The 16613-nt window shown below is 44.5% G+C and overlaps 1 protein-coding gene across 1 annotated transcript in view; it reads left to right on the plus strand.

Annotated features, from left to right (window-relative positions):
* UROC1 (urocanate hydratase 1) overlaps window positions 1-16613 on the plus strand; it is a 1269467-nt gene that overhangs the window by 1239804 nt on the left and 13050 nt on the right. The window lies entirely within an intron of this gene.

The following is a 16613-nucleotide window of genomic DNA, read 5'->3' on the forward strand; positions in this document are numbered from 1 at the left end:
AGGTGAATTGGAGGTAGATCATATTAGATACATATACAGGGGAAAGGTGGGTTATGTTGGGTCATAACAGGGGCAAGGTTTGTTGTCAAGTAGATGAAGTTTGAGTTCTTTTTTTAAATTGTGATGGGTGGGTGATGGAACATATGTGTAGGGGCAGTTTGTTCCAAGCTTGGGCTACAGAGCATTTGTATAGAAGTTTGCCTATGATTTTCTTGGGTTAGTAGATATCCAGGAGTTGCTGGTTAGAGGTGCAGAGGGTCCGATATGGGGTATAGATAGAGACTATGGATGAGAGAGCTGGGCAGGAGGAAGGTTTGTATAGAATAGCGTGTAACATTAGAAACTGTGATAGAAGGAGTTGTTGGGGGAGTTGAAGCCATTGGAGAGAGTTTAGGGCCAGGAAGTGGTGTGAGTTGTATGGATAATTTCTAATAAACCTAGATATTTTATGGTATGTTTGTTAAAGGTTATGGCCTGAATGTTGGTTAGAACAGGGGCAGCATAAGTGAGGGAGGGGAGGATCAGTGCCTGTGCTAGAGAGAGTCTAGCAGTAGAAGTTAGAAATGCTTTGTTGCTGTATAGCAAACCTAGTTTCTGATGTGTTTTTTTATGCATTGAAGTATGTGCAGGTTGAATTTAATTCATCATCAGTGATGACACCTTGGAGCTTTGTGTGGGTTTCAGGATTAATGATTGTATTGTTGGAGGATGTAATAGTAAAGGTGGATTTTGGTGAGAAAGAGAATGGGGGAGAAAGAGTAAGAGTTTGGTCTTTTTAGGGTTAAGGATGAGTAGGTTGTTAGCCATTTTTCAGTGGATAGACAGGTGTGTTGGGTTAGGGTATGAAGTTTGGAGATATTGCTGGAGATGGAAATGAGCGATGAGTTGTCTGTGTATTGGATTAAGGAGGATTATTTACAAGATGTATAAAGTTCATTAGTAAAGATGTTGAATAGCTGGGGACCCAAGATGGATCCTTGTGATACTCCAGTTGGAACTGGTAAGAAGGGACAGTAGGTAGAGAGCCATCTGACAGATTGCTGCCTACTGGACAGGTAGCTTGGGAACCAGGTGAGGGAGGTAGCTGATAGGTTGAGATTAGCAAGTTAAGATAACAGTAAGGAGTGAGAGACTGTGTTGAAAGCTTTGGAAATATCAAGGAAGAGACAGGATATGAGTAGATTATTTCAGGCCTCGGCGGGCAATAGTGTGGGTGAAGGATAGCAGGGCAGTAGTTGTGCTGGAAACCATGTTGAGTGGAAGTGAGAAGGTTATGCTGGAGGAGGTAGTTGAGTAGCTGTGAGTGAATGCATTTTTTGAGTGTCTTGGAGAGGGGGGATAGGATGGTGATGGATCAGTAGTTAGATGGGTCAGTTGAGTTACCTCCTTTATTCAGGGGGATAGTGAAAAAAGATTTCCATAGGGAAGGGACAGTAGCTTATTTAATTGATCTGTTGATAGGAATAGATACAGGATAGCCTGTAGATTCTGCAGCAAGTTTGAGGAAGGTAGGAGGTACATAATGAGTGGGGGGGAGCAGGGTTTGAACTTCAAAAGAAGACATTTAATGTAGAAAGTGGAAACAGAATGAAAGGAAAAAAGGTTATTGTTGAGTAGGTTGGGAGGGGTTGAGGAATTTGGATAGTGTGAGTATTGGATTGTTTCAATAAAGTGTTTATTGAGGATGGTTGTGGTTTCCTGAGGAGATTTATTAAGATAACGGAAGGGGTTGGGAGGACAGCCTGGAGAAAGGATTTTGTTAAGAGTAGACCAAAACTTACGAGGGGTGGATTTGCTGTTGAGTTGTGCAGAGGTATAATAGGCCTTTTTTCTTTATTAATTTGTTTTTTAACAAGGTTCCATAGTTATCTGTAATTTTGTAGCAGGGGAAGTTCCTTTGTTTTAACCCAGGCATTCCAAGAATTGTCTCTTTTCTGCATAAGATACCTAGTGTCCTTGGAAAGCCAGGGAGCATAATTAGATTTTATTCTAATTTTCTTGGAGGGAGGAAGGGAGTTGTGGGTATTCAGGAAAATGTCATTTAACTTACTGATTGCGTCATCGAGAGGGATTTGCTTAAGGATGGACCAGTCAGTACTAGATAGTATGGAGTTGAATAGGGGGGTATTAAAGTTAGTTTACAACAGTCTTTGTAAAGGTGGGATTTGGGCAGTTGGGTGGAGTATCTTAAGACAGAGGTGGGGAGATGATCACTTAGGGCATCTGGCAGGGTAGTGGGACTATGGTAGTGGTGGGGGGAGTTAGTTAGAATCCAGTCAATGGTGGAGCTGGATGATGGGTTTTTAGAGAGGTGTGTGGGGGATGTTATTAGCTTATGGAAACCATGTAGGTTGATACTGAATTGTGGAGAGTTAGTTGTGAGTTTGGACCAGTCTATACTGACATCTCCAAGGATGAGAGTTTCATAAGGTATGTTCTGGAAAAACAGGATATGATATTTTCTAGGATGGGTAAATTATTTCCAGGGGGAATATAGATGGAAGTGATAGCTAGTTTCTTATGAAGATTTATCTGGCAGTTTATGATGATAATTTCAGCAGGGTGGAAGTCAGGAATAGGGATGGTGACTGAGAGATTTAGGCTGTCTGAATAGAGGATGGATACGGGGGAATCTGTCCGAGTGGCAGATATTATAGCCAGGAGGGAGTATTTCACTGTTAGTGGTGTGTGACTTGAGCCAAGTTTCAGATAAGGAAAGAATGTGAGGGGTGATATGGGCTATCCAGGAGTACAGCTCACTGATTTTATTGGTTAGGCTTTGAATATGTAGTGAGTAAATAGTTAGGTGTTTGTATGAAGATGTGACTGGAGTGTGAGGATGGGATTGGTGAGAGGTGTCAGGAGATGGGGAGGTGGAGGGGGGAGAGAAAAAAAAAAAAATATATATATATATATATTTGTTTTCTAGAACTAGTGTATTTTTGTGCCTGCATTTATATTCATAACACCTGAGTATGGAATTCACATTGAATCTTAAATGAAAAGATCTAATGCTGCAAAATAGGGTGATAGCTATGGAACAAATAGGTTCATAGGTGTTTACTAGGCTAACAACCACAAGGGTCTTTGTAAGCCTAGCCATGCATCCCAAATCTCTGACAAGTTCTGATAACCTTGATAAGTGTAAGCAAGGACTTGGGAGATGAACCATTTACAGGTTACCTATGTCCATTAGAGATATAAGTGCCAAACAAGGGATGAATTTCCAGTTTCGTATCCAGTTGTCCAAGTTGCACTTGAATTGGGTTAGGGAGGAACTCTGCTTCACATGGACGGGGAGCCTGTTCCATAGATGCGGTAGTCTCTCGGATATATACCTATCTTGCCAGCAGGTCCTGTGTGTGTCACAGCCAAGGTTTAAGTCTTTAGAATGGGTAATTCTGGTGCTGTCTGTTTTGTGGATATGCAGGAAGTCCATCAAAGTGGGCTGTGACAATGCCCTGTATGCCAGGCATAGATCTCCTCTCAAAAGCCTGTAGGAGACAGAATACAAGGATAGAGCATTGAGGTAGTCTGCATAGGACACTTTGCTTACACCCTGTATTTTTTTAGTGAGGAACCTCTGGCAAAGTTGAAATTGTTGGATATGCCTGGTTAGGTACATACCAAAGGGGGCATTGTACTCAATGATAGGTCTGTTGAATGCCGAATACAGTGGAACAATGACTTTCTTGAAGTTAAATGCCATACCTTTGTTTATAAGTTGCACAACATAGAATGATTTCCTCATCACTTTAGACATATGATGGTCAAAGGCTAGATTACTATCTATGAGTGTTCCTAAGTCCCTGACTACTGGGTCAACTCTAAGGGGTGTATTGTCAATATGATAGTTACCAGGAATGGATGACTTCCCAAAGGATACTATTATGCATTTTTTGGCATTTAATTTTAGTCCATAGCTCTGACACCAGTTGTTTGTCTATGTCAGCCCCTCCTGTAGAACATTTGTGTCAGTGTGAGATTCAATGACAGCTCCTAATTTGCAATCACTTGCCAATTGAGTCAGCCAGAGTCCACTGACATTGGCCGTGACTTCTGAAAAGTAAATGTCAAAAGGAGCAGTCCAAGGACTGATCCTTGAGGGACTCCACTTGTGACTGGCCTCTTTATAGAGGTGGATTCCCCAATTCTAACTTCCTGAGTCCTGTCTGTGAGCCAGTTGGCTATCCACCGGGTGACATACGGGTTTGTACCTAACCTCTTCAGTTTGTCAACAATGCCCGAGTGGGGTATTGTCTCAAATGCCTTGACCTGGTTATGCTAGGCATTGTGAATGATTTTGTCCTCATCCATTGCTTTGGTGACCTTCTCAAAGAAGTCCACCAGGCTAAGTAGGTGTGATCTGCCCTTGATGAAACCAAACTGGGTTGGGTCCAGTGTCTGGCGGTTTACTATATCTCTATTGATCATCTCCTTGATAATTCTTTCCATGTCTTTCCATATAAGACTAGTGAGACTTATGAGTCTGTAGTTTCCAGTGTCTGTAGATGGCTCACCTTTGTGAAGAGGGATGACTGTTGCCTTTCTCTGTTCATGAGGCAAGAAGCCTGTTTGGAGGCTAGGTTAAATAGTAAATGTGAGAGTGTTCAATCTCGCCGTTTGTTCTTACACCTGGGTTCGGAGCCGATCCTCGGCTCCGTGTCGGCCGCTTGACAAAGCTCTGCATCGAGAAGAAGCTCGAGACCAACCTAACTCCCACAATCCCCCTCTGCCTTTACCTCAGATCTAGTTTGCCGCTGCAAAGATCGCATCATTTTGATGAGCTCGGACCACCTGAAAGCTAAGATTGATTATTTTTTATAATTCTTTCATTAGTTTTTTGTATTCAAATATTTCAGATTGAGTGTTTGTATGTGTGAGTAGTGTATCGAGGGTTTCTCGGTTCCGTATATAAGTTTTATATACTTTTATATACTTTTGAGTTCCCTTGGGGCCTACCCCACCCTTAACTGGATTTGACTACTGGATGTGACTTAGGTTTCAGGATTTGACTATTTACTGGCTTTGACTTATTCTCTGGATTTGACATTAATTACAGGATTGTACACTGTTTTCTGGATTTATTACCATGTCAGAAAAAGCTAAATCTGGCTTTAAACGTTGTCAATGTGGACAGAAGATGTCTGTCACAGACAATCATAGTTCTTGCGTCTACTGTCTTGGCCCTCTCCATCTGCAGGAAGACTGCTCTATCTGTCATTCATTCAGTGGAAGGGTCATGACAGATAGGCGCAGGAAACTTATGGATAGGGGTCTTCTAAAACCTACTTTCCAAGAGGCTCTGGATGCATCAGACCAGGCATCTAAATCCTCGAAGGAATCGAAGACGTCGGAGCCCAAGTCATCGGCTCCGAGCTCGTCATTCAAAGTTCGATCACCGGTTCCACAGACTTCGGGGTCGAATGTTGAACTGTTGTCAGTTACCGAGCCTCGAGTCTTGGAACCGGTGACGGAGCTTCCTCCTCCTGCACTTTTGAGGTCGGCTCCGTCTTTGATTCCTTCGACACGTTCTTCCAGGCCCCTCTCCGACACCGATGTGGACCACGTGGTGCAGAAATTGATGGAGAATACGGCCTTGTCCAAGCTCATCTCGGTCTCCTCCCAGCTGGTGTCGAGACTCGAAGGCCTTCCCTTATCTCCACCTGTTCCTCCTCCGAGGCCTATTCAGTCTTCGGAGCCGGGAGAGGCTGACCTGCTGATTATGGAGCCCTCGGTTCCAGAGCCGTCCCTTTCTCGGTCGGTACCATTCACCTCGACTCCGTCGGATCCAGTACTGGAGTCTCGGAGCCGAAGATCCATCCTTGGTTCCGGGACTGAGAGTCGGACTGATGTTTCGGTTCCGACACTCCCTCTCGGGGCCTCGGCTCGGATCGACTCGGCTCCGTCCTCGGGTTCGATGCCTTCGGTACCTGTCTCGGGGATTCCTCCGACTTCTTCGGAACCGGGGGATACCTCGACTCGGGACCTGGGGGCTTTCGAACTCATGAGGAAGGTGTTGTCTGTTCAGACAACCACTTCAGCAGATACAGCTTCTCCTTCCCATAAAGGGCCGTTATCCTCCTCTGCACACACGGCTACGTCCAAGCGTCGAGCACCAGTGTCTCAGCCACCCCTAGAGGGTGCCCCCTCTTCCTCGGAGGCTTCTTCGGATGCCCCCCTGAGGAAGTTCTGAGGAAAAGATTGTGTAAGAGGAGACACTTAGATTCTCCACAAGAATCATTGACATCGGACACTGACTTAAATGAGTCGGAGGGGTCCCCAAAGTCACCCTCGGAGGATGTCTCCTTTTCTGACATCCTGGAGATCCTAAAGCAGAGAGGTGATTGGCAATCCCTTCCCCCTTCTGAGGATGAGTCAGTCTTGCTGAAGGCATTCGGTGCTCGCCCTTCCTCCTCCTGGGTCACTCCGCCCTTCGATGAGTTAATGGAGCTGATTGCTCGAAGGGCGTGGGAGACACCTGACATGGTGGAACCAGTCCCTAGGAAGCCTAACAAATTTATTACTGCCCCCCAAGATAAGGCTTATCTGACAAAGGGAGTGCCAGTGGACACTATGGTGGTGGCAGCAGCCACGAAAAAGGAGATGTCGGAATCTTCCTCATCTGTCCATCCGCCTAATAGAGATTCTAGGACTATGGACAGATATGGGAAGCGCATTTTTAGTTCAGCGGCTTTTTCTATGTGATCCCTGAACTATTTGACCCACTTTACACGGCTACAGAGGGATCTACTCAAACAGTTGGGAGATACCCTCCAGGGTACTACAGATGCTGCTGTCTCGGAGAAGGTTACAGCACATCTCAACACCCTTACTTCTATTGTTAACTCATCCATGAGGCTGATCTCATACGCAGCCGAAGGATCGAGTAGGGCAGCAGCTTCAGCGATTGCTCTTCGTAGGCAGTCCTGGATGCGCTTATGTTAATTTGCGGAAGCCTTCAAGTCTTCCTTTACTAACGCCCCATTTGATGGTGCCACTCTCTTTGGCCCTAAAGTAAAGGAGACCCTTACCCGGTGTGAGCAAGAGAGAAAGACTCTGTCTGCTGTCAGAGTCTGTTTTTCCACCCTATCCAGACCGTACCCCAAGGGGCAATGAGGTGGAAAGATGTGGTTTCGAAAACCCCAGGGTTCTTTTCCGGGCGCACAGGGTGATACCCCCTCCAGAGGCAGAGGAGGGGGTAGAGGTGGAAGACATCGCCCTGGCGGCAGAGGGGGTCCGCAAAAACAAGGTGACAGGGATACACTCCCTGGGAAACCTTTTCAGCACTCCTGAGAGGAGGCCCGACTGTCCTGCTCTGGAGGCAGTCGGGGGTCGCTTAGCTTTGTACCCACAGGCCTGGCAAAATCTTACATCAGACAATTGGGTAAAAAGCGTTGTTACCAGAGGCTACAAAATTCCCTTTCTATTGCCCCCAATTCCACAGAAAAGACTTCCAGATGTGCCCTGCAGCTACAGAAATTTCAAAGCTGCTAGGAAAAAGAGTCATCCAACCAGTCCCAGCAGACCAAAGAGGATTCGGAACTTACTCAAGGTTCTTTTTAGTTCCAAAGAAGACAGGGGACTGGAGGCCAATTCTGGACCTAAGCAAACTCAATACCTTTATCAAGAAAGAAAAATTCCGGATGGTCATGCTTCAATCGATCCTTCCATTCTTAAAGAAGGACGACTGGATGTGCTCAATAGATCTAAAGGACGCATACTACCAAATCAAAATGGCCAGGGTGTCCAGGGATCACTTGCGCTTCCGGCTCGGAGCCAGTCACTTTCAGTTTCGAGCCCTGCCCTTTGGTCTGACCTCAGCCCCCAGGGTCTTCACCAAATGTATGGCAGTGGTAGCGTCTCACTTGAGACGCCTCGGATTCCAGGTGTTTCCGTATCTGGACGACTGGCTCCTTTCTGCCACCACCGAGCATCGACTGATTCAGGCCAGGGATTAAACACTACAGCTTTGTGTTCATCTCGGAATTTCCGTAAATTTCGAAAAGTCCTTACTACAGCCATCACAGCATATCTCATTCATAGGAGCAGAATTGGATACACAGTGCTTATTTCTAAGGCTTCCCCCAGAAAGGATAGCATCCCTGCAAAATCATATATCTCTTCTTCTCTCTTCCAGAAAGTCCCCAGCGAAACTGGTTCTGAAGGTTTTGGGCCTCATGGCAGCTTCTCTCATTGCCATACCTTTGGGAAGACTGCATATGAGAGTTCTTCAATGGCTTCTGTTTGCACAGTGGTCATTCCAAAAGCTACCCCTGACACACGAGATCTACATCACAAACATATGCAAGTCGCACCTGGCTTGGTGGCTTCGAACTTGCAATCTCTCCAACGGAAGACCCTTTGTGCTACCCACTCCAACAGCAACAGTGACCATGGACGCTTCCCTGATAGGGTGGGGGGGCATCTTTCAGGGACAGACAGTCCAAGGCGAATGGACCAATTTGGAATACAATCTGCATATCAATGTTCTGGAGTTGAGGGCAGTGTTCCTAGCATTGCAACACTTTGCTCCCCTTCTTCCTCTAGGGACAATTGCAGTCCAGACGGACAACATGTCTGTAGTCTGGTACATAAACAAACAAGGGGGAACCAAGTCTTACCAACTATGCAGAGAGGCCATGAGAATCTGGCAATGGGCGGAGTCCACGGGTCGCTTTCTGATAGCAACGCACATCCCAGGGTTATCCAACGTCATAGCGGACAGGTTGAGCAGAGCCATCCTGTTACCTCACGAGTGGTCCCTCAAACATTCAGTTGCGAAGGAGATTTTTCACAAGTGGGGCCAGCCTTCCTGCGATCTGTTTGCATCTCCAATGAACGCCAACTGCAGGAGCTATTTTGCCCTATTACCCCCTCCAGGGGAAGTCCCAAGGGACGCTCTGGTTCACGATTGGCCCCCGGGTCTCCTGTACGCTTTTCCTCCTGTTCCCCTGATTTCGAAATTTCTACAGAAAGCCAGCAACCTGCAAAGGACAATTATCCTCATTGCCCCATTCTGGCCTCGTCAAATATGGTTTCCCTTTCTTCTAGCACACCAAATGCGGGAACCCTGGATCCTGGACCCAGAGCCGGATCTGCTGACCCATTCGTCAGGGGCTCTCCACCCGTCGCTTCTCTCCCTCAAACTAGCAGCTTGGCTGCTCCGCTTCCCTTCTTAGCCAGGTCTGATCTTCTATCTCCTGCAGTTCAAAATATCCTGGTGGCTTCTCATAAAGCATCCACTACGAGGACTTACACCAGTAAATGGAAGCGTTTTGTACACTGGGCAACTACACAACAACTGGATCCCTTAGTAGCTCCTCTGAATAAGGTCTTGGAGTTTTTGACGGAATTGTTCCACCAAGGAGCTTCTCCTGCCACTTTGAGAGTGCAATTAGCTGCCATATCAAACTTTCATGTGGGAGAAAGTGGGGCTCCTATTATGGCTCACAGGCTTTGTAAGGCTTTTCTAAAAGGATCTTTCCACATTAGACCTCCAGTTAGAACTCCTACTTCACCTTGGAACTTGAACCTTTTTTTGTCTCAGCTGATGCTACCACCTTTTGAACCAGCCTCTTCCTGTCCTTTGAAGTTTTTGTCATGGAAGACCCTTTTTCTAGTGGCTATCACATCGGCCAGGTGGGTATCGGAGCTTCAGGCTCTTTCAGTTCAACATCCTTATTTGATTTTTCACCCTGACAGAGTTTCTCTTCGCACTAATCCATCCTTTCTTCCCAAAGTCTGCTCTGTTAATAATATTAATCAGTCCATTGAATTGCCCACATTTTTCAAGAATCACTCCAATAAATTGGAATATATGTTACACAAGTTAGACGTTCATAGACAACTCAGATTTTACTTGGACAGAACAAAGGATCACAGGAAAACAGACCAGCTCTTTGTGGCCTTCTCAGACAACAGGATGGGTATGGCGGTTACAAAACGAAACTTGTCTAAATGGCTTACTGACTATTATTTTTGTCTACACTGCCTCTGAGCAAACTTTACCCGTCAAGCCCAAAGGGCACTCTACAAGATCAGTCTCTACATCCCTGGCTCATGCAGCTCGCCTACCGTTAGACACTATTTGTGCGGCTGCTACTTGGTCTAAACCACATACCTTCATTTCTCATTACAAAGTGGATAGGATTTCTAGGGACAGGGCAACCTTTGGTTCCACTGTGCTCAGGAACGTTCTCCCTTGAGTTCCTCGGGAACACGGAGCTAGGGACGCTACCCAGGTGTAAGAACAAACGGCGAGATTGAACACTCTCACATATAGAAGTTATGTCCTTACCATAACGTTCCATGTGGAGTGTTCATCTCGCCTTTGTTCTTACATTCCCACCCTCCCTCCCTCAGGAAGAACGTCCAATTTAGGTGCCTGGTTTGTTCTCCGGCTTCTGCCTTGAACAGTTGTACTATGTAAATACGTGTTTGTTGTTGGTATGAAAGTGTTATGCTCTCTTCTGTTCTCTGCTGGTTTGCTTGAAAACTAGATCTGAGGTAAAGGCAGAGGGGGATTGTGGGAGTTAGGTTGGTCTCGAGCTTCTTCTCGATGCAGAGCTTTGTCAAGCGGCCGACACGGAGCCGAGGATCGGCTCCGAACCCAGGTGTAAGAACAAAGGCGAGATGAACACTCCACATGGAACGTTATGGTAAGGACATAACTTCTATTTCCAGAGACCCTAATATGTCATGTTTAATGCTGTTTAGAAGGCATCCTGGGATATTGTCTGAGCCCAATGATGCAGAGTTCTTGGTCTTAGAGAGAGCATTAAGGACCTGTTCCCTAGTTGATAGTAGGGGGAGTTATATTTGTTGATATTTCTTGAGGGATGGTTAAGAGGGAGGGAGGGGTGACGTTGGATCTGAATGTATTAGCCTGGAGGTTTGCTGTATCTTCTGACTCAGTAAAGGTGGCTCTATTTACAGTGTGCTCTGCACACAATTGTGGATTGCCTTTGAGGTTATGGACATAGCTAAAGAATCCTTTGTGGTTATCCTTGGCCTGGGATGCCAAACGTACCTCAAATTCGGCTTTGGTAGATTTTGTCCTCTGAGATGTTCATTTAGTTTGATGAGAGTGCTTTTATCCTGCTGGGTGCTGCACCTCCTAATTTTTGCCATGATTTTCTTCCTTCTGTTATACAGCCTGTTGATTTTGTGATACCACCAGGGTGGCTTGTTTTTTGAGTTAGTTCTGTACTTCTTCCTGGTGGGTACAGCTGCCTCTATGCAGCTATTAACATGCTTGTACAGGGTTTCTGAGAACAGTTCTGCATAGGCAGCAGTGTTCTCAGTGTTTATATATATATATATATATATATATATATATATATATATATATATATATATATAAAATAGGAGAAGATTAGCTTTAGAATAGTTCCTGAATATTCCAGGTTTAGCTGGGGGTCCAGGTTTTATTTATACTTCAAAGGAGACCATTTTGTGGTCTGACCTCACCAGTGAAGGCATTATAGTAGGGGGTGTGCAGCAGTCTCCCATATTAGTGAGGACCAGATCCAGTATGGTTGCACCCTTGGTTGTGCATTGACTATCTAGTCCAGGGAGTTTGTGTTTACAAAATCCAGGAATCTCTGTGCATGTTTGTTTGTCATGTGTTGATATCACTTACCTGAACTGCAGGACTTCGAATGGCTGATGTGCAAAGTCACAGTTCCTAAGGGGCAGGAAATCGAATGACAAGCAGTCAAATGAGGTTAGTCGAGAGTTAAGAGGTTAGTTGGAAAAGTGACGTACAGAGACTGTGGAGGCAGGTCGTGCTTCAATTTGGAACAGGAAAGTAGCCCATTTCCTCACTGTAGCGCAATCTCAGATTTGGTATATTTAAGTAGGGGGGTAGAGTAGAGGTGAGCTAAATGCTGTGTCTGGAAGAAGGGAATGTTGACATGGAATGCACTTTATCATGCAAACTATTTTCGACATTACTCTCTTTTGATGTTTTAGGTTTAGATGTTATTTTTCGGTTGAATGCACATTTGATGTTAGTGCATTCCACCTTATCATGGTAAACCATTTGTCGTCATATAGGTTTCCCAGTTAATAGTGGGATAAGTAAAGTCACCCATGAATATGGTATTGGGTTGGATGGTTAGTGTTTCTAATAAGTTTAAATACACATGGCATTGGCTTTTTCAGCTTGACACTACCTTCCTTTGAGAGAGGAAGGTTACTGGCCCAAGGAATTGCATTGATACTGGCATATGACCTGCTGCCTTAAAAGAGCTGAGTACTTGATATAATAGGAGGTACATTCAGGATCTGATAAGATGACCTGTGGTTTATAGAGACTTTTTTATTACATCATCTAGCTTCTATGTAGTTTCTCTGCTTCTAACACTCTCCTACTGTTTCTTCTGCCATTTTTGCCCCCCCCAATTTATTTTATACAAAGACTACCATTGTGTTTCATGGCATCATCATCCTCTTTATACAGCCACCCAAACTTGAGTCAGTATGCAGATGTCACATTAATAGTCCTGCACATTGGGATGATGATATCAGTATTTCAGATATCACATTAATAGTCCTGCACATTGGGATGATGATATCAGTATGCAGATATCACATTAATAGTCCTGCACATTGGGATGATGATATCAGTATGCAGATATCACATTAATAGTCCTGCACATTGGTATGATGATACCAGTATGCAGATATCACATTAATAGCCATGCACATTGGGATGATGATATCAGTATGCAGATATCACATTAATAGCCATGCACATTGGTATGATGATACCAGTATGCAGATATCACATTAATAGCCATGCACATTGGGATGATGATATCAGTATGCAGATATCACATTAATAGTCCTGCACATAGGGAAGATGATATTGTATGCAGATATCACATTAATAGTCCTGCACATTGGGATGATGATATTAGTATGACAAGTTCATTATATAGTTAATCATCTCACTGGTGTTTGCCGCTGCACTTGTACACTGTATTACGTGATTTGGGCAAGTAGTAATTACCCCAGATTTCTTACTCCCTGTCCTTTCTACCTTCACTATTTCAAGCATATATGTTTTCCTTAGAAACTTCCCATCTAAATTCTTAGCCTTGTAATTTAAATTTCAGTTGCCACCTATCCTTCCACTCTAATTCATGCAATGTCCCACAGTATAATAAAGTAATCATAATTACTTTGGCATTCTTAGCTTGACCAATACAAGTGAATAACTTGATTATAAATGTTATTGGGTCCTTAGTCCCACATTGACCATTTAGCTCCACTCTGTGGCCCTATAAACCTCTCCATTCCCTAGGATGACAGTCCATTATTCCATTCATTCCCTAGGGAATTGTAAGTTTGGTGCTGTGAGCGGTGTCATCATACACTGTGGAAGGCAATATTTTCTGTTCGTTTCCACAGCAAGTGAAATTGTGGTTGTTGCAGTCCTCCCAGTCGACCATTTCTCTGACCCTTTCGTCTTAGGTAGGTGAGCGAACAGTTTTTTTTCCTGCCTTTCCCCAAGCCAGCTCTGGTACTTCCCATGCTGCTAGTGCAACAGTCTTGGCTTTTTTACTCCACTTTGCCAGTGGAGCTGCCTTTGGCATAACATGATCTTCTAAACATGGTCAGTCTTACCACTAAATCCTGAGCACCACTGACCCACTAGTTAAAATCCTTTTCCACAAATTATTCAACAGTTAAGGTATTCACTTTTCTTCCAGTCAACATCCAAAGTCAGATGAGTACAGAATCAAATAAAAGCAAGTAGAAACTTTGTGTATATATATATATATATATATATATATATATATATATATATATATCAATGGCATGAATAGTCAGGTAGCTTAAATCCTTCTAAGTAGGGAACTGCTGATTGAGGGCTCAGTGTCTGTTATTCTAAAAGTGTATTAGTTCTGGTTTAAGCACTTGGGCTGCAGGCCAGTTATTTTACATTAAGAAGGTTCGTGGTCTGCACTCTTGTGGGAGGAGAGGCTGGACTCTGCCCTTCTGAGCTGGGAATTTCTGGTTAAAGGCTTATAGTGCCTGCATATTTGCACTATTTCTTACTGAAATTGGTACACCTTGTTTGCTGTAGCATAGACTAGATCCAGGCCTGCTGAATCTAGCTTTGTTTATATGCTTGTTGTTTGCTTATTTCCCTGAAACGCTAATTCCACCTAAAACACAGCTTTTCAGCGCTTCTGTGGATCCCTAGTGATATCTGCATTGCTTACTGTACTTATTTCCTTGTTTCACTTGAAAGAAAGTTACTGTTTGTCATTTTTGCATTTAAGTTACCTGTAACACATTGCATTTAAGTTACCTGGCACTTGCTCACTAAAGCAATTATATAAGTCAGCACTAAAAAATTAAAAGCACTACACCCTCACAAACTCCCCTTGAGTACCTTGTTCCCCATTGGCTCTTTTTTCAATTATAAAGGAATTCCCAATACTATTCTAGCATGTCCAAAGGTCAGTTGTCAATCTCCTCTCCGGTCCAGCTGGTGAATCTGGGAATCTTGAGGCAATGTTACAACTGTCTCATGTACACAGACAACCCTATCCTCCTCCCAACAAATTCCAACACATGTGAGAGATGCAACCATATAGCCAAACTGGAGGCTAAGCTCTCTCAACTCAGTACTGGCGTAACCAGTCAGGAGGAGAAGGAAACCACACTCACTACAATTCCAGTCTCACATAGACCTACCACGACAGCAAACCAAACACATAAACACACAAAAACATACTCGGAGGCTCTAAATAAAAATCTGCCTAAGCAGCAGAGACCTCCAAAGCAGGCACCCAAGCAACCGCTACCCAAAAACAAAACACGTGCAATACATAGCTCACAAAGCCAGTGTGCCAAACAGTCACAGCCCTTAAGGCTAAATAACACACCTGATACACTTGTAATAAGTGACTCTATCGTCAGGCACACTGACGTCCCACTCACCAGGCTGAACAAGGAGAAGGTCACGGTGAGCTGCCTGTCAGGCGCTAGGATCTGCCACATAACACAAGCACTCAGGTCACTCCAAGGTGAGTACAAATATGACTCAGTCATTGTCCATGCTGGTGTGAATGACCTGAGACGTACCTCCCTGGACTACATGAAAAGAGACATAGAGGAGCTCTATGAGCATGTAGCCCAGGCCAGTATGAGCCTGACCTTGAGTAGCATCTTACCCTCACCAAGAATGATGCCACAATATGAAGACAAGATGATCAATTTCAACAATTGGCTTAAGTATTGGTGTCATTCAAAGGGGATCCAATGCCTGTCAGCCTGAGATGACATGCTCGACAAGCCACGATGCTTCGCTAGGGACGGCTTGCACCTGTCACCCTTGGGCTTTCAGATATTGGCAAAGGCTCTTGCTACCCCCATAGTGCCTTTTTTAGGCAAGGCTCAAAAGACAAACCCACCTCCATAGGTATCACAAGGGATAAGAAACTAAGAGTAATGCTACTCAACGCCAGAAGTCTAAACCTCAAGATGCACGCACTTGAAACTCTCCTTAGCATGGAGGACATCGATATCTGTGCAGTAACAGAAACCTGGTTCAAGGCTCCCGAGAGCACCACAACACTACCAGGTTATACCTCATACCATGATTTTCGGCCCCAAAACTTGGACCAAACCACAAAAGGAGAGGGAGTATCAATATTCGTCAAAGATACCCACACCTCCAGGTTGGTGGCACAGCACGAAGCATCAGAGACTATCCATGTGCAACTAACAGTGGGTAAAACTGCCTTCCAGTTTATAGCCTGCTACAGACCACCCTCCCAAACCCAGGAACCCCACTCAGCCTTCCTGAGAACATGGAAAATATGAAGGTCTCTCCAAACACCATTATATTGGGTGACTTCAACTACCCAAACATAGACTGGGAGCATTACTCTAGCTCCAACACCCTAGCCCAAAGGTTCCTAGAATTTATAAACCTAAATGCTATGGAACAACTTGTTACCACTCCCAGAAGAGGGGAAAACATACTGGACCTGATCATCACCAACATGGGGACTCTATGCTCCAGACCAGAAGTGTATCCCTCACTGGTAAGATCAGACCATAAACTAATCTCACTGGATATTCACATTCCGACCCCACCCCCTGCCCAGAAAACCACAGTGAAAAACTTCTCTAAAGCAAATTTCACACTCCTCAAAACTGAGGTGGAATCCTTCAAAGCCCCCGGGCCTGTGGAAAATACGGCCCAGACCGCAGAATCCTTTATAAATGCATTCTATGAACACCTTCAGGAATGCATGGATCATGCAATCCCAAATAAAACCAAGACCCAATCCTCCAAAGGCAGACGTCCTGTCTTGTGGACCCAGCCATAAACAAACTATACAATAGAAGGAGGAAGCTACTACATGATAGAGCAAAATCCCAAAAAGGGAACTCTGATCAGTATTAGCAAAAAACTACGGGTACTCATAAAATCGTCTAAGGCCAGCCTAGAGAGAAAAATTGCACAGGACACTAAGGATAATCACAAGGCTCTCTTTAGTTATGTTAAGAACCTGGGTGGGAATTCCCAGATATGCTCAGAATTCGTCCAAAATGACAAAAAATACGCCGAACCCACAGACATT

Source organism: Protopterus annectens, chromosome 7.part1 (genome assembly GCF_019279795.1).
Source record: "Protopterus annectens isolate FY-2018-M chromosome 7.part1, PAN1.0, whole genome shotgun sequence".
Lineage (NCBI taxonomy): Eukaryota > Metazoa > Chordata > Ceratodontiformes > Protopteridae > Protopterus > Protopterus annectens.